The following is an 18452-nucleotide window of genomic DNA, read 5'->3' as shown; positions in this document are numbered from 1 at the left end:
TTTTCTGTTGAACAGTGAGAGGTTCTGTTCTTAGAACCTCTCTCCCCAGATAACTAGCTGCCTGGCTAATTCGCTCACCTCCGTTCAGATCTTTACACAAAACTCAGGTTCTCAATGAGGGCTACTCGTTTTTAAGCTGCAACCCACATTACCACTCCTACATTCGGGCCCCCAATCAGCCTTATGCTGCTATTTTTTCCATAGCACTTATTTAGTTATTGTTCCAGCTCCACCAGGGCAGGGATATTTGTTACTGATAATCGCAAACACTGAGCACAATGCCTGGCGTGCATGACTGACTGACTGAGGTGTGTGAGGGAGTTGTCCCTCCAAAGCAGAGGCAGTGGTCAGGTGGAAGTAACTCCCCAGGCTGCCACAAGAGGGCACCACAGGCCCTGATATTGTTAGTCTAAGCCCCGCCCCCGCCCCCAGCCTTCCCCAAACTGATGTCGACCCTCAGCTTTCCTCTATTTGCGTCGAGGGAAGAGAGAGAAGTTAACAAAACATAGTCGTGTTTTCCATAAAGCTAAATGGATTTCCTGTTTCAAAGAAAAGTCCTTTCATTTGGGGTCAAGTCATTCTTACTGTTTTTAGTCTTGAAATGGCCTTTCTTTTGTAGAATGATGGTAAAAAGCAGTACACCAGAAATTTTTTGGAAATTTTAATAATTGGAAAATCAAAACATCTAGAAACCACTGGTCCAAGGCGATCATAGTTTAAGAAAAACAATGGGGCCAGCCCGGTGGCACAGCAGTCAAGTGCGCACGTTCCACTTGGGAGGCCTGGGGTTTGCCGGTTCAGATCCTGGGTGCAGACATGGCACCGCTTGGCAAAAGCCATGCTGGGGCAGGCGTCCCACGTATAAAGTAGAGGAAGATGGGCACGATTTTAGCTCAGGGCCAGGCTTCCTCAGCAAAAAAGAGGAGGACTGGCAGTAGTTAGCTCAGAGCTAATCTTCCTCAAAAAAAATAAAGGGAACTTTTTAAAATGAAATTTTCGGTATAATGCAAGTATCTAAAGCATATATTACATGGAATTTATCAATATATATTTCTTTTCCTCCAACTTTTTATTTTCAAAAGTTCAAAACTACAAAAAAGTTGAAAGAATAATAAAAGGAATAATTGTATACCTAGACTCTCTGACACACTTGCTTTCTCTCTGTGTGTTTACTGAACTGTTTGAAAGATTCAGATATCATGACATTTCACCACTAAATACTTCACATTATGTTTCTACTATGAATAAGAACATTCTCCTACATAATTACAATATCATTATTGTGGTGGTCAGAGTCATGGCCTCCAAATACGTCCCCACCCTACCCCTGGAGCCTGTGACTCTTCCCTCACCTGGTAAAAGGGATTTTGCAGGTGTGATGAAGTTAAGGGTCTTGAGACGGAGAGATTATCCTGGATTATGCAGAGGGGCCTGAGGTAAATCACAAGGGTCCTTATTAGAGGGAGGCGGGGTCCCAGAGTTACCACTGGAAGATGGCATGACAGAAGCAAGAGGGTTGGAGTGACGCAAGGAAGAGCTCACCGGCCGAGGAATGCAGGCAGCTTCTCGAAGCCAAAAAAAGCAAGGAAACATTCTCTCCTGCAGCATCTAGAAAGAATGCAGTCCCACCAACACCTCGATTTTAGACTTCTGACCTCCAGAACTGTAAGAGAATCATTTGTTGTCATTAAATTTATGATTGTTACAGCAGCAAGAAAACTAATACGATTATGAAGTCAATAATACCATCTAAAATAGAGTACATGTTAAAATTTCCACAATTATCTGAAAAACTTACCTTCCGTTTTCTTCCTCCCCTTTTTTGTTTTTTGTTTAGGATCCAGTTAGAGTTTGTATCTTGCATTTGATCGTCATGTAGTACAAGTTTATTTTTAAAGTTCAAATTTATACCAATTGCTGTCTTGAGCCACATAAAAATTTTGAAATCACAAATAAACCTGAAAATTTTCTATTTTTAGCAAATGATTCAGTTCTAGTTTTAAGGCTAAATTACTTCATCGGGAAAAAATATATTTATAAATGTGTCATACTAAAAGCAACCAGGGGCCACCCCATGGCCGAGTGGTTAAGCTTGCCTGCTCGGCTTTGGGGTCTGGGGTTTCACCGGTTCAAATCCTGGGCGCGGACATGGCACCGCTCATCAAGCCATGCTGAGGCAGCATCTCACATGCCACAACTAGAAGGAGCCACAACAAAAAATACACAACAGTGTACCGAGGGGACTTTGGGGAGAAAAAGGAAAAATAAAATCTGAAAAAAAAAATTAATTTAAAAAAAAGCAACCAATTATACTTTAGTTTTTAAAAAGTTTTTGTAAAAATAGCAACTGACAGATGGGTGGTGTGGTTCTGTGACCAGAACCGAACCCCCAACCACGGTAGCGGTGAGCACAGAACTTTACCTACTAAGCCATCAGAGCTGGCTCCGCAGGTACTGCCTTGAAAAATGTTTGTGGACAGATAGGCGCAAGCTTGGACTTTTTAAAGTTAAAGAACTTTTTATTCAAGGCCTCGGCAAAAACAGGTAACCACATATTTCATAGATTGCAAACATCTCTTGGGCGACTGCTCTGTGCCAGGCCCGGTGCCAGGCACAGGAGGCAGCTCAGGTTAATGCTTGGTGGCCTCTAAGGTGTGAACGTAAGTAATCCGAAGCCCTCGGAATGAAGTGTATCCGCCATCTCTGTGAATGGACTTGCACTTCTTATAACTGTGGTTGCTGGGAGAAGGGGGCGGTTGGCGCCCCGCCCGGAGCTGGCCCCTTCCCGCTGCTGCCCCTTTCTCCATCAGGAGGCCGCATAACCTCTCCCACCAGAACCTACCGTTCCGCGAGAACAAGCTGCAATCCAAAGGATGCCTGAGACATGAGTATTTTTCTAGACAACCTACTAGGTAGGGATGTAACGACCACCCTGAGCGACCTTCACACTAAGGGAACCGTTGGAGCGGTAGAGAGACCCATGCGCCCTTCGTCCGTCTACGCAGGCGACACATGGGCTTTGTTCCTGGCGCTGGGTCAGCTTCCGACGCCAGACGGGCGAACGGACAGTTACAGCCTTTTCTCTGAAGTGCACACGTGGGTCATGGTGGCCAGTGCTGCGGCAGAAATGAATGACGAGACCCGCAGGGAAGAAAACGGGTCCCAGAGGAGCAGGACAACACAGGAAGAACACGGCAGCTGCACAGAACACGGACGCACCGAGAAAAAACACGAAACACACTCCCTCTGAAATCCGTCACCGCGTGAACTCTCTTGAAAACACTGCCACTAACACGGAAAAAAAGATGAAAGACACCACCAACGACGGAAGTGAACACGGTTCTAAATTCTTATTTGACGAGAAAACTCATACATACTACACAACTCTATTTTTAGTACAGCTTTATAAGCCTTGCAAGTGCAAGGCCTCAAAAAACTGGGTAAAAACCTCAGAATTGTTCCTCTCCACGGAAATCTTTAGTAAAAGGCGAAAGATTTACACGATCTGAAGAGAAACTAGAGTATACAGGTATTTATCACGCTCAGTCCTCGGGTAACTGTAACTCCTAGAGCAGCAATGGTAATTATTTACCCAAAAGAGCCAGTGGTTTCTGCCTCTATATCAGACAATTCTGTTGAAAGCAGGGTCTTTTTAGGGGGGAAAAAAGTCAAAAGGAAACGAAGAATCCAGCTTTTTAAAGTAGGAAATAGCCTTGTGCAATGCATTGTGGGTATGTAAATAAGGCTGAGTCGCCAACCTCCGTTTCCGGAAATACCTTAAATTGTTCACCTGTTTTCCTGCTACCGCTAGGCCTGGGGCCACCACCAGGGGGCAGAGCAGAAATCAGATTGGCAGGAATATAGCTGCTTGGTCCAACCAGAAAGTCGGACTGTTTTATAATTGGCACTCCAAGTTTACAATTTCTCTAGAATTAAAAAAAAAATTAAATTTAAATTTAAATTTAAAAAGAGGCTTGAAAATAATTGTCTTTGTTCCTTCATTCAACAAAAACTTATTGAATGCTGTGTCAATAAGTTCCAGACAGAGAGGCACCATAACAATGTAAGCCAAGTGGTCAAAGGGCAAATGGCTGGGCGGCAGGGACCAGATTTTGACGGGCCTTCCATGCCAAGCTAAGAGCTTGACTTCGCCTTGAGGGCAATGGGCAGCCAGCGGAAAGCTTTAAAGGAGAATAATATGATCAGAATAGTGTTTTGAAGCAGCATCAGTGTTATGAGTTATGATCCATTCTGGTCAACGTATGGAGACTATATGGCCAGCAAGAAGTTTGGGAGACAATTTGGGACACTGAGCAGTAAAGCCAGAGAGAAATAAATGATGGCCTGGACAGGGAATGGCCTAGAATTACCCAAGGAAAGAGTGGAAAGTGAGGAGAGAAACCTGGCTAGGAGAGTTCCCTAGAGAACAGGGGCCTAACAGAGAGGTGCAGCAGAAGGAACACTGAAATTCGGAAGGTGGGAGGAAAACCAGGAGAGTGGATGGGACAGAAATCAAGGGCAGAAAAGAAGTTTCAAGAAGGGACTGGTCAGTTCTGTCGAAGGAGTGATCCAGTGAGATGGGGACTGCAAAGTCCATTGGATTCAACAAGAGGCAGTTGCTGGTGACCTTGGCCTGAGCCCTTTGCACAGGGTGGGGGTGATGGAAGCCTACTGCAGGGAGGTGGTGAGGGCGGGAGGGGGAGGCAGAGAATGCAGGCACCTCTTTTGAGAAGTTTGACCCTGAAAAATTAAAGAGAGGCCATAGCTGGAAGAGGGGAGGGATTAAAACAGCCGTTCCCGCTCTTTTCTTACTGTTAGGAGTGTTACACGTGTTTAAATGCCGATGGGAAGGATTAGCACAGATGGAAGAGTGAAGATCCAGGGCAGAGGAATTAAACAATAGACGGGGGTTGAGGAGGGGAGGGGGGGAAGGGAGGGTGATGGCGGCCCACTTTAGTTAAGAGGAAAGACCCAGACTCCAACTCTATGGTGCCCGATGGGCGGGGAAGGGAAACCAACTCAACACAACGTTGACATAAGGGAAGCCATATTGCAGAAAAGAGACCATGTTGTAATTTTGAATGACCTCTAAGTCAGCTGGATTTGCACCCTCCAGGAGATCTGCCCGTTCTGTAGATTTTATGACCCCTGCTTGTACATATACCTCCCAGCTGCGATAAGATGATTACTTCGTTCTTTTGAGTTCCTTAGGAATGTGGTGACTCCCCCCACCACCACCACCACCAAACAGAGAGTCTATGCTGATAGCCATCATCAATGACTGCTGAAAGATCTGCTGTGGCAACTCCCAGTCTGTAACACCAGAGGGTCAACATTCCTAACCCCTCCCCTATGACCCACTGGCCTATATAACTGATTCAAGATTCTGTGCCCCCCTGAAGATGGTTCTTTGGGCATTAGTCAGCCATTTTCCCTCTTGCTGGCAAGCTGTAATAAAATGCCCTTTCTCTGCCACCATCTTGCCTCTTGACGATTGGCTTTTGTCTCGCGGCGAGCAGATCGTGCCCTTTGTGCGGTAACAGAAGAAGGGAGTGCAGGTGATAACTCCCCCACCCTGATGGTTTATGGAGCTGGTCCTCTTTCTGTCCCTCCCCAGCAGTTCCCTCTCCCATCCCTCTTGCCTTCCATCTTCCTCTACCTTTTCAGCATCTGGCAAAGCCTCAACTTTCTACCTTTTCAGCATCTGCCCTGTGGCAGCTGAACTGCTAGAAAAACCAGACAACCGAGCCCAACCTCTAGTGAAGGCCCCAATGTGACCTGACATGTCTCGTTGGCTCTGCTTCCCGCTCCCGAGGCACCCATTTTACACCTTCTTCTCTCTCGGAAATCATCCCACACCTCCTCCCGTACTCTCACTCTCTGATCCCCTCACAAGATTTCGCTGAGAAAGCGGAAGGCATTTCCCTTATCTTCCCACCCCCAAGCCAACAGCCCCCAGCATCTGCCCCTCCTCCGCTCTCCTCCCATCAAAGGCCCATCCCTCCTCTAGGGCTTGTGGCCCGCCCCCAACCCCACAGAGACTGCGCTGCTTCCATGGGGTCCCCCTCACGAGACCATCTGTCTCTCCTCTCCGGGTTCATCCCAGCCGACCAAGCAGGCCCATGATCTCCCAGCTGGAAGAGAAAGGGAGCAGTAAGGGGGAGGGGAAAAGGGAGGGAGTCGCTTCACCCACAGCGCCCGCCACCCGAGTTCTCCTTGTGGAATATAGCGACCAACCACAACAAAGAAAAAACTTCACTTTGGGTTTTTGTTTCAGAAAAAAATTCTGACAGAAGTCTTTTTATTAAAAACAAACTTTCTTGCAACCACAAGAGACAAATGGAACTTTTCATTCTAAACAATTAGTTTCCACTGAGCTTCACCTTAAGAAAGAAGCTTAGTAACCTTTACTGTCGATGCATTCACATCAACTGGTACAAATTTGAATTAACTTTCACACTAGACTTTTTTTAATGACTTATGTAACTATCTGAACAATGCTTCACAGACCTTGAAATTGACTCAAACATCAGAGACATCAATATGTAATTTTTTCCAGCATTACTGAGATGTAATTGACATACAGCATTGTGCAAGTTTAAAATATGCATTTTTTATTAGGTGAAATAACTTCTACAGCAAAACAGAGTTCTTTGTTTTCTCCTCTTTTTCGTCTCTTCTCATTTCACTTCTTCACTTTCCATTTTAAAAATTCATCATGAACTACTTCTAACTCCACAGAAAAGAATAAAGAACAAGAAGACGCCTGATTCTCCGATTTAATGGATATGAACATTTCTTCTAATGTGCTTTAGATCTGTTTTAATAGATATGAACATTTCTTCTAATGTGCTTATCTGTTTGAAAGTAAATAAAACCTTATAAATACAGTGGAAGGCTGAATTTGTACCCCTCAATCCCATTCGCGCACCTCCCCGTGATACCCACTATTCTGAAGTTGGTGATATGTCTTCCATCCACCAACATTTGTCCTGTGTTTTTAAAATTCCCACAAATATCGTACCTTAGCTATCCTCCTGTAACTTGCTTTTTTTATCCTATATTGTTTCCAAAACAATTTGTGACGGTATTTGTAGATGAAGTTCCGATTCATCCATTTTATTTCCTGCATAGTATGGCATTGTTTGAGTGCACCTGGGATGTAAAAACCACCTGGGACATTAAATAAAGGGACATATGGTGACATTACTATGAAAAACTCTCCAATTTCCATCTACTTATTTTAAGGTTTCTCAGATCTTCCATTTGTGAAAACAAAGATAGGAATAGAACTGGTGACAAACTCTGTCTCACTCTGTGTGAGCTAATTGAAAAATAAAGTTTCTTCATCTCCTTAGGAGATGCATTTCCAATACATTTCTAATTTTTAGGTTCAAAACTCTTATTTTGATCATTCATCTACTTAGAATAATGATAATGATAATTCAATCCAGAAGATGTGTTTTGACACACAGAGACTTAAGGTAACATGAAATCTTTTAAAACATATATAGGTACATGTGAGCATCTTTTCATGTTTATGGGCGACTCCAGCTTCCTATTCAGGGGACTTTCTGTTCTGGTCTTTTGTCCATATTTAAGTTGTTTTTGTCTTTTGCTCTTTGACTTGTAGGAGTTCCCATTTACATTCAGTAAACTAAACCTTTGACAGTTTATATGTATTGCAAGTTATTTCCTATAGTCTGTCACTTGTTTTTTCATTTGTTTATCATATAGAAGTTTTAATATATTCATCAATTTTCACTTTATGGTTCTCTAGATTTTAAATCTTTCCCTACCCTAATGTCATAAAAACATACTCTCATATTTTCCTTTAAAAGATCTAAAGTTTTTTACAATTGAATTCCTAATTATCTAGACTTTTCCTGTGTGATATGAAGTAAGGACCTAATTTTATTTTATGGAGCATTACCTGCAGCATCCTTGGTGATTGCAGGAAGCTGGAGACAACCTAATGTCCATCACTGGGACAGTGGCAGGTAAAAGGTACTATCATGCAACAACAGGAAATAATGTATTAGATGTCACACTGCATCAAAACTATAATGTTTAGTGACAAAAATGAGATGTATGATACAGTATCATTAACATAACTTTTAAAATCCACCCACATACACAATACCTGCATACAACAATACCTGTTTTGCAAGAACAAAAAACAAGAAGATATATATTAAACACAGTGGAATGGTTGCTGGGGAGAAGGTGAATGGAAGAGGGATGGATGTAAGAATAAAAGAGTGAATGATAAACAGATAAATGGATAAATAAAGCAAGCCTGACACAGACCACTGATGATAATATGTCATGACCCCAGGAGCATGGTCATCACCTGAGAGCCAAAGATGATAGATAGATAGATAGATAGGTAGATAGATAGATAGATGAGCAGAACTGCTACGAAAGGAGAGAGAGAGAAGGAACGCAAGAAGGAAGAATGAAAGGATGGAAGATAGAAGGAAGGATGGAAGGCAAAAAAGACTGAGTCGTCATCAGAGTATACAGCCTAGGGGAAACTATTCATGTGCCCAGAAGGACGTAAATAATCATGATTCAAGCAGAGGCAGAGAGCGTGAAAGAGGGGTCCGTGCTGAATGGGAGCTGAATTTCTTCTAAGGCGTCCTAAACAACACCTTGACTTGCCCTTTAATAGGCTCTATCAAGGTCTCCAGAAGCAGCAAGAACCTCCTCACCACAGGGCAGGATTCAAAGCAAAAGGCAGATAGTGCTAAAAAGAATATTAAAAAAAACTATAACTTGGGGCTGGCCCCGTGGCCGAGTGGTTAAGTTCGCACGCTCCGCTGCAGGCGGCCCAGTGTTTCGTTGGTTCCAATCCTGGGCGCAGACATGGCACTGCTCATCAGACCACTCTGAGGCAGCATCCCACATGCCACAACTAGAAGGACCCACAACGAAGAATATACAACTATGTACCGGGGGGCTTTGGGGAGAAAAAGGAAAAAAAATAAAATCTTTAGGGAGAAAAGAAAAAAACCTACAACTTGTTTTCTACATCCCACCTCACACCCACTTCTGTCATTAGAAACAACCGCTAGTCGACTCAGCTGTTTCTTCCACTGGGTATATGCTGAATGACAGACATACACTGCTGCCTCTTGAGTCACTAATTTTAGATATTACTTCTTGACTTATATTAAAAAATAAAATTCAGTGGCCGGCCCCATGGCTGGGTGGTTAAGTTTGCAGGCTCCGCTTCAGCGGCCCAGGGTTTCGAGGGTTCAGATCCTGGGCACAGATACGGCACCACTCATCAAGCCACGCTGAGGCAGCATCCCACATGCCACAGCTGGAAGGACCCACAACTAAAAATACACAGCTATGTACCAGGAGGCTTTGGGGAGAAAGAAAAAAATTTTTTTTTAATCTTAAAAAAAATAAATAAGATAAAAAAATTAAAAAAAATAAAATTCAGGGGCCAGCCCAGTGGTACAGCAGTTAAGTTCACATGTTCCACTTCGGTGGATCCCAGGTGCATGCTGCTTGTCAAGCCATGCTGTGGCAGGCATCCCACATATAAAGCAGAGGAAGATGGGTACAGGTGTTAGCTCAGGACCAATCTTCCTCAGCAAAAAGAGGAGGATTGGTGGTGGATGTTAGCTCAGGGCTAATCTTTCTAAAATAGATAAATAAATAAACAAACAAACAAATAAAATTCAACTGAGTACATTTTAAAGATCTTATTGGCTTTATTCAACAATTCATGAATTGAGCAGCATCCCCTCTAGCAGATAGAAAGGAGCTCTGAGGAGCTGTACAAAATGAAAGGCTTTTATAGGCAGAAGGGAGCAGAACAAGGAATTCATATCAGCAAGAAGTGAACAGTCGTGGCAAGGTCACCTTCCTACAGGGGATGGCCGAGGTCCATCAGGCAGGTTTCCTCGCTAGTAGTGCTGATTGACTGGTTCAAGATTCCACTTCTGGGAGAGCTGAAACTATAATTAAGTCTCAGTTTGGTGTTGTGGGGCTTAGCATCAGTGACTCCATTTGGGGCCTGTTGTCTTGTTTTTAATACTCACCATCAAGGTCGATGAGGATGTTCTCTCCCTCACACCGCCTCTTCCCCGATGATGTGACTGTATTTCAATGTTGTTCCAAGCCAAGCCAAATAGAGTTCTACAATTACAATTCCTACCATGTAAAACTTTTTATTTTCCTGGAGTTAAAAAGTTCCCCATTTTAGAAATCTTTTATTTTTTCTGTTTTTAAATTTATGAAGTACTTGATACACAAAACAGTATATAGAATCTATGTTCTCGAAGAGTAATTAAAAAAACAGACAGTGGGGCCGGACAGCGGCTGAGTGGTTAAGTTTGGACGCTCCACTCTGGCAGCCCAGGGTTTCACCGGTTGTATCCTGGCGCAGACATGGCAGCGCCCATCAGGTCACGCTGAGGTGGCATCCCACATAGCACAACCAGGACCTACAACTAGAATACACAACTATGTACTGGTCAGCTTTGAAGAGAAGAAGAAGGAAAAAAAAGATTGGCAACAGATGTTAGCTCAGGTGCCAATCTTAAAGAAAAAAAAATAGCTATGTATCTTGACCCAGCTTAAGAAACAGGACTTGACCTGCTCTGTTCACTTTATTCCTCTCCAATCTGATCTCCTGCCTCCCTGACCCCAGAAATAACCACTATCCTGAAGTAGGATTTTCCTGTCTAATATCACCGTTTTAATTAATGTGACTTTCTTAACCTCATAAGAGATGTCCTCTCCAATTATTCTCTTTTCTCCAACTTTTCCAGATATTCATGGATCTTATTTCTCTATATAAATATTAAATATTTCTCTATATAAATATTAAAATAACTTTATGAAGTTCCTTAAAAGATCCTGCTAGAATTTTTATGGAAATTGCATTAAATTGTGGCATATATTTAGAGAGAAATAACATCTTTACCATTTTACTATCCATCAATGTGTATTTCAGGGCTGGCCCTGTGACCTAGTGGTTAAGTTTGGCACATTCTGCTTCAGCAGCCTGTATTCACAGGTTAAGATCCCAGGTACAGCCGTGCTGTGGCCAAGACCCACATACAAAATAGAGGAGGACTGGCACAGACGTTAGCGCAGGGCCAGCCTTGCTCAGCAAAAAGAGGATTGGCAGCAGATGTTAGCTCAGGGCTAATCTTCCTCAAAAAAAAATTTCATTCCATTTACTCAATCTCTATAATTCCTTAAGAGACTTTAAATTTTTTCCTCTATAAAGGCCATTTTTTTAGGTGGGTTTCTACTCTATAGTTTTGATGCTATTGTGAACAGTATCTTACTTTTACAATTACATTAAGTAGCTGGTTATTGCTGGTGAAGAGGAATATTAGTTTGTAAGTTAATTTAGAGCAAGCTTGCAGAACTCTTTTTTAATTCTAATTATTTACATATTGGTGTTGATTCTCTCGGGTTTTTCTGTATTGGAAACCAAATCATCAGCAGATATTGTTTTGTCTCATCCCCTCTATGCTCATGTTCAATTTCTCAGTGAGTAACAGACTCCCAAAAGCATACCTTGAACAAGCAAGAAGTTTATTTTCCCCTTACATGAAGGAAGCCAGGAGGGAGGAAATTCAGAGTTACTATGGAGGCTCCACGGTGTCAAAGACCCAGGCTGCTACTGTGGTTGCACACGGCCACCAGTGCACGGCTGGAGCCAGCTACTTCATGTGTGCATCTCTTCCCAACGCCATCTTCAGTGACTTCCAGTTGGCAGCTTGATATCAGCCACAGTGAGCATATTTACACCACGGAAATGGGCAAATGCTTCAAATCAGGGTCCCTCCCGCCGGAGAACTTGTTAAAACACTAGCAGCACAGCGCTGCTTCCTTTCGCACACAAGGACGGTTGCTGGAGCTACAGCCATGGTCTCCACACTCTGGTAGCGGGAAAAAGAAAAGGGAATGGAGAAAGTACCTCCTTCCTTGTTAAAGAGAAGTCTCAGAAGTACTTTACACAGGCTTAAAATAATTTCATTTACATATACTTATAATATTTCCACTTCTATTTCAAGTTGAACTTAGCCACATGGCCTTACTGAGCAACGAGGGAGGCTGGGAAATGTATGCTGCCATACACTCAGGTGAAAAATGGGGGAAATGCTATAGGTAGGCAATGAGCAGTCTCTATCACACGTTCCAGTCCTTAAACACTGATTTCAGCTCCAGGCTGCACAGTCGTGGGGGCAACTGTAATCCTCTTCTCCGATCTTAAAGAGTATGTGTCTTTAAGTACGATGCTTACTATGAGTTTTTGGCATGTAGCCTGTATTATTTTAAGGAAGTTCTTTTCTATCACCAGTTTTCTCTGAGTTTTCATCAAAATTAGGTGCTGAATTTTCTATTAAAGACTTTTCTGATTCTATTGCAATAATCACATTTTTCTCCTTTAGTCTATCAAGGTGGTGAATTACAATTGCTGGATTTTGCATGTTAATCATCTTTGCATTCCTGAGATAAACATTATTTTAACCATGATACATTTTTATTTGATTTTACCTTTTGAACATGTAAACAATTTGCAGGATTCAAAAGTCAAAACTATGAAAATATATAAACTCAGGGGCCAGCCCTGTGGCCAAGTGGTTAAGTTTGCCCACTCTGCTTCGGCAGCCCCGGGTTTTGCTGGTTCGGATCCTGGGCACGGACTTGGCACCGCTCATCAGGCCATGCTGAGGCAGCATCCCACATGCCACAACTAGAATGACCCACACCTAAAAACACACAACTTTGTACCGGGGGGCTTTGGGAGAAAAAGGAAAAATAAAATCTTTAAAAAAACAAATACATAAACTCAGAGAAGTCTCACTCTTGTCCTTATCCTCTCCACCCCACTCCCCTCCAACCCATGTTTATTAGTTTCTGGTTTCATCTTTCTGTGGTTCTTTTTGCAAAATAATAATAATCAGACATATTTTATTTCCCTTAACAAAAGATAATATACACCTTATTTCAATTAATAATATATCCTGGAATTCACACCATATCAGTTTATAGAGACCTTCTTCATTCTTTTTTTGGCTGCATAGTACTCCATTGTGTGGATATACTGTACTTTATTCAGCCTGTACCTATAGGTGGGAATTTAAATTGTTTACAGAATTTTGCTATTCCAGATAATACTGCAATTAATAGCTTTGTGCATATGTTTTTTCATATTTATAGGTGTGTATCTTTGGGGTAAATTCCCAGAAGTAAATTGTTGTATCAAGAGTAAATTCAGGGGCCGGCCCAGTGGTGCAGCTGTTAAGAGTGCACGTTCCGCTTCGGGGGCCCGGGCTTCACCGGTTTGGACCCGGGTGTGGACATGGTGCAGCTTGGCAAGCCATGCTGTGGCAGGTGTCCCACATATAAAGTAGAGGAAGATGAGCACAGATGTGAGCTCAGGGCCAGTCTTCCTCAGCAAAAAGAAGAGGTTTGGTTGCAGATGTTAGCTCAGGGCTAATCTTCCTCAAAAAAAAAAAAGATTGATGTAAAGTTGTTCATTCATTTTTTTATAAATATTTTTAATCTATGTTGTGTCTGTACTTATTTCTCTTTTTTCATTCTGTATTTTGCATATATATATTTTTTTAATCTCTCCTCCCAGGTTCACCTAGCTTATTAAGACTTTCAAACAACTGGCTTTTGTGTGTGTGTGAGGAAGACTGGCCCTGTGCTAACGTCCGTTGCCAATCTTCCTCTACTTTGTGTGGGATGCGGCCCGGGCCATGGAAGTAGAGTGTGAGAACTTAACCTTCACACCACCAGGCCTGCCCCTAAACAACTAGCTTTTTAAAATTCTTTTTAAAATCTCTTTTTCACTGATTTCTGCCTTCCCCCACCCCCTTATTTCTTTGAATCTCAACTCTGTAACTCTTTCCCAAATTGTCAAACAACGTATCAGTAAGGAATATTTTCAGTTAGGAACATTTTCAGCTGCAGGTTACAGAAAGCTTGAATACAGTTTGCTTAAACAAACAGGTGGGGTTTTGTTTGGCTTTGTTTTGTTTTATATTTACACAACAAGGAGTCGGGTGTAGGTGGCTGCTGGTGTTGGTTCAACTGCTCGGCCACTGAGAACCTTCCTGGGCCCTTCCTGCCTGCCTGCTTGTCTGTCCTGAGTGTGTTGCATTTTTGATCTGATGACTATCAACTTACTTCATGATCACAAGGCAGCTGTCACAACTCTGGACAGAAGGTCCATGTCCCAGGCAAGAAAAAAGGGAATGAGATGTTACAAGCAAAGCATACTTATGTCACTCCCTTCTATTAGAAAACAACACATCCTGCCCAGAAGCCCCCCCAAAACCGTCCTGCTTATATCTCATCGGCCAGAACTGCATCACACGGCCAGCTCTAACTGCATGGGAATCTGGGAAAGCAAGTATTTCACTTTTTTGGTTTCCAATCTGGAGATGAGTAAGGAAGAAGGGGCTGGGAGTGGCTGTCGGATTAGCCACCCACAGTGTGTGTCACAAACAACTGGCTCATCTAAATGTCTTCAGTCTTCCTTGTGTTCTGTGTCCCTTCCTGACGCCTTTGTGATGAATCCCCACCCTGACCTTATTGCTCATGGTTTCATTTTGGCTGCAACCATTCTGCTACTCAATCCATGTAGGAATTTCAACTATTAAATTTTTCATACCCAGTATTTCCAACTGATTCTTCTGGTTTGTTCCTGCCTTATGGTAACAATATCCTCCCTTATCTTTTGAGGATATTTATCACACGTTTTAAACTGGATCAACAGCCAGTCTGTTTCACCTAATATTAGTTGCTCAGCTTGTGGTTTTCCTTTTATTACGAATGTGTCCCCCTTTGAGTCCCTATTGCTTTGTGGGTGTCAGTGAACTTAGCAGGGGCCGGCCCCTATTTGCTGCTGCTTCTTTGCCTTCAACTCAAAATAATTCTTACGTAAAGAGGCATATTTTGGGGTGACATTCTGGTTTCCTTCATTATTTTTTTCTGAACTACTTGAAAGTCGCGAACATCATGACTCTTTCGGTCTAAGTATTTCAGCATGCATCTCCCAAGAAAAAGCACATTCTCCCACACAATCGTGGTGTCATTATGACCGTTAAGTAAATCAGAAATAATTCCCTAAAATGTCTCATAGCTAGTCCATATTCAGATTTCCCCAATTACTCCTAATTTTTTTAAACCATGACCCAATCAAGATTCATGCTTTGCATTTGGTTGTTGTTTGTATTCTCTTAAAATCTAGAACAGTCTTTGTATTTCTCTTTTTTCTTAACAGGGACTTTGTAAAGAGATCAGGCCAGACGTCTTGTAAAGTGTCCTGCATTCTGTATTTGCCTCATTATTCCTCATGGTGTCATGCAATTTGTTCCTCCATCAGCTGTATTTCCCAGAAACAGGAAGTTAAGTCTAGAGGCTGGACTGGACTTAGGCTACACATTTTTGGCATTCTTATCTCTTGGATGATGCTGTGTATTTCCTATCGTAACCTATCAGGAGATACATAATGTCAGGCTGCCCCACTGCTGGTGATGCTAAGTTTGATCACTTGGTTACACTGGTGACTGGCACATATTTCCGCATAAAGGTATGCTTTCCCTTTGCAAGTTGTTCACGTAAACAATCTGTGGCACGATACTCTGGCACCATGCACACGTCCTCTACTCCGTCACCTTTCACCTAGCATCCCTGACTCATTGATTTCATTGGGAACTGCAGTATAGTTCCAGAGTCTTTACTTAGAAAAGTGACTGTATGAAAGTTTTTCTAGTTTTTTTCCAAATATGTCTCTTCTTTCTTACACATTGTTCTTTCACAATGATTTTTTTAAAACTTACTATCTTTTTGATGTTAAGCATACCAATTTTATAGGCTCCAATGGTTCTATTACCAGTTTGAGGAGGGGAGGGCTTTTTTTTTCTTTCTATCATGGTGATGTATCGACGGTAATATGTTGGAGTCCCTGGCATACATACGTAAGTGTCCCTAATCTAATGACTTTATGTTTCCTGAAGTCACGGAAGTTTCATTATTCACAGACCATGGGCCTCTCTTCATTTATGGCACAAAAGGAATTCTCGACTTTGGGACTTTGAGTTTCCTCTGCGTTTTACTGTTTTTGGACCAGTCAATGTTAATTTCTTGACTTTGGCTTCCTGTAACAGGAGGGTACTGGCATCAGAAACAAGTTATGAGGGCAGGAGTTGTATCACCCATGCCTGGCCAGGAGAAATTCACTGGATCTGTCCCAGGTCAAGGAACTGGAAATAGGCCCCCTGCAAAAGCCCATGTGCCCCAAGGGTTCCACATCGGCCTTGGGGAGCAGCAAGGAAGTTTGGGGGATTTTTTTGTTTTTTTGAGGAAGATTAGCCCTGAGCTAACTGCTGCCGCCAATCCTCCCTTTTGCTGAGGAAGACTGGCCCTGAGCTCACATCTGGGCCCATCTTCCTCTACTTTATACGTGGGATGCCTACCACAGCATGGCTGGACAAGCGGTACCATGTCCGTACCCGGTATCCAAACCAGCGAACCCCAGGCCACCAAAGTGGAACGTGCGCACTTAACCGCTGCGCCACCTGGCCGGCCCTGAAGGATAATTCTATTTTACCTGCCCTCTCTGCAGCTCTCCAAAGTGACTTCCTCTTTCACTCCTTCCAGGCTTCCACTCCCTGGTTTGGCTCATCTCTTCAAACCACCCTAATCTCATCTTCTTTGCTTCTCCTCCTCTGCCCTACCTCAAAATGGTGGCATGCCCCGTGGCTCAATTATGGTTCTTCTCATCTCCATCTACACTCTCCCTACGTCTCATTCAGTTTCATGACTCTAAATACATCTACATAAAATAACTGCCAAATCCCTATCTCTGGCCTTGATCTCTCCCTGAGCTCCTAGCTTGTATATCCAAGTCCTCACCTGACACCTCCAATGGGAAGTCTTGTAGACATCTCAGACTCGACCTGACCAAAACGAAACCCTTGACCTACCCATCCTGACCTGTCTCCTTCACACCTCCACTCCCCTATTTCAAGAAATGGTCCATCATCCGCCCAGTTGCTCTAGCCAGAAACCAGAAATCATCCATGTTATCCCTTCTCCTTCACTCCTACATGCAACCTGTCAACCTAAACAAGAGAGATAAACTGAGGCAAGCTCAAATTATCAGAAATTGAGTTTATTCGGGAGTAGCAGAGGAATTACAATGTGGGAAATGCATCCTATAGCAAGCTACAGGCAGGCCATTGAGGGTTTGGGGAGGGCTATATTCATGGGCAAGGAGCCACAAAGAGGGGGTCATTGAGCCAGAGTTCAAACACTCCGTTCATCGGCTTGAGGGCGGGGAGAGATTCTCTCAGTTCTTAAGTTCCATTTTTCTGAGGGAGCATGTGAGATTCTCCATTTCATATCCTCTGGTTTCATTTTAGATCGAAACCCTCTCACAAACTCATCAGCAAGTGGTGCTTACTCCACCTCCCAAACAAGGTACACCTTTAATCCATTCTCTTAGCTACATTTCCTTTGTCACTACCCCATGCCAGGCCAGAATAATCCCTTGCCTTCTAAATGATCTCCTCAACTCCAGTCTTGCCCTCTTCAAATCGGTTCTCTACACAGCAGCAAGCCTGACACATGAAATCGAATGTGACTCAGATCTTGTCAGTCTTCTGCTGAAAATCTTCAATGACTTCTGATTAGAATAAAAGCCAAAATTATTACTATGGGCTACATGATGCTAAATGATCTCACTCCTCTGCCCCTTACCTATTGCCTTCCAGCCACACTGGCTTCTTTCACTTCTTCAAGACCAAGTTCTTTCCTGCCTCAGGGCCTTTGCACATACCGTTTTCAGATCCGAATCTCAAAGGTTCTCCACCTCCCTGTCCTCCATTTTGACATGGCTAGTTCCTCCTTGTTCTCTAGACTCAGGTCAAATATCACTTCAAAGATTTCTTCCCCGGCTACTTTATCTAAAGTAGCTTCCTCCATTATTCTCTATCCTAGCTCTGTTTCCCTCAGAACACTCAGGACAATTTATAATTTATTTATTTATTTTTTTTGTCTCCTTGGAAATGTCAGGTCAAGGAGACAAGTACTACATGTCTTGCTCACTTCTACTATCTCCAGTACCTAGCACCACGCCTAGCACGTGGCGGACACTCAATAAACCTAGTGCGTCTGTGACTCTCACGCACTTTAAACAGAGCCCCTCATGTCAACTTCGCAATAACCCCGCCACGGAGGAAACATGCTCCCCATTGTGCAAAGAAGGAAACCGAGAGTCAAGTGTCTAACCTGTCCGAGGTCCCGGAGCTAGCAGCTGAAGAAATCGGGATTCGAATCCATGCCTGCAGGACCCCAGAGCCCTCACTCTCAAACCGCGGACTGGTTTCTCAGTTTGGGGTAAGCCAGCGGTACAACACGGTCCTCAGGTATAACGTCAGGAACAAAAGCACGCGAGG

The 18452-nt window shown here is 43.1% G+C and overlaps 1 long non-coding RNA gene and 1 other non-coding gene across 4 annotated transcripts; both read right to left on the bottom strand.

Moving 5' to 3' along the window:
* Positions 1-3408: 3408 nt before the first annotated feature.
* On the bottom strand, positions 3409-3525 carry LOC111772621 (U5 spliceosomal RNA). The gene has a single exon (XR_002806625.2). It is a non-coding gene; the product is annotated as a U5 spliceosomal RNA (small nuclear RNA).
* A 6179-nt stretch (positions 3526-9704) lies between these two features.
* LOC102148546 (uncharacterized) lies at positions 9705-18425 on the bottom strand. 3 transcript variants are annotated; one of them, XR_011436391.1, is made up of 4 exons: positions 18286-18425; positions 11551-11915; positions 10059-10469; positions 9705-9974 (listed from the first exon to the last, which is right to left on the bottom strand). It is a non-coding gene; the product is annotated as an uncharacterized lncRNA (long non-coding RNA). The 3 variants fall into 3 exon arrangements; XR_002804597.2 differs by having other exon boundaries at positions 10059-10155; XR_001380110.3 differs by lacking the exon at positions 11551-11915 and having other exon boundaries at positions 10059-10155.
* Between the last annotated feature and the right edge of the window lie 27 nt (positions 18426-18452).

The sequence above is a fragment of the Equus caballus genome, chromosome 2 (genome assembly GCF_041296265.1).
Source record: "Equus caballus isolate H_3958 breed thoroughbred chromosome 2, TB-T2T, whole genome shotgun sequence".
Classification (NCBI taxonomy): Eukaryota; Metazoa; Chordata; class Mammalia; order Perissodactyla; family Equidae; genus Equus; species Equus caballus.
Note: the sequence above shows the minus strand (reverse complement) of the source record. Positions and strands in the feature narration are given on the sequence as shown.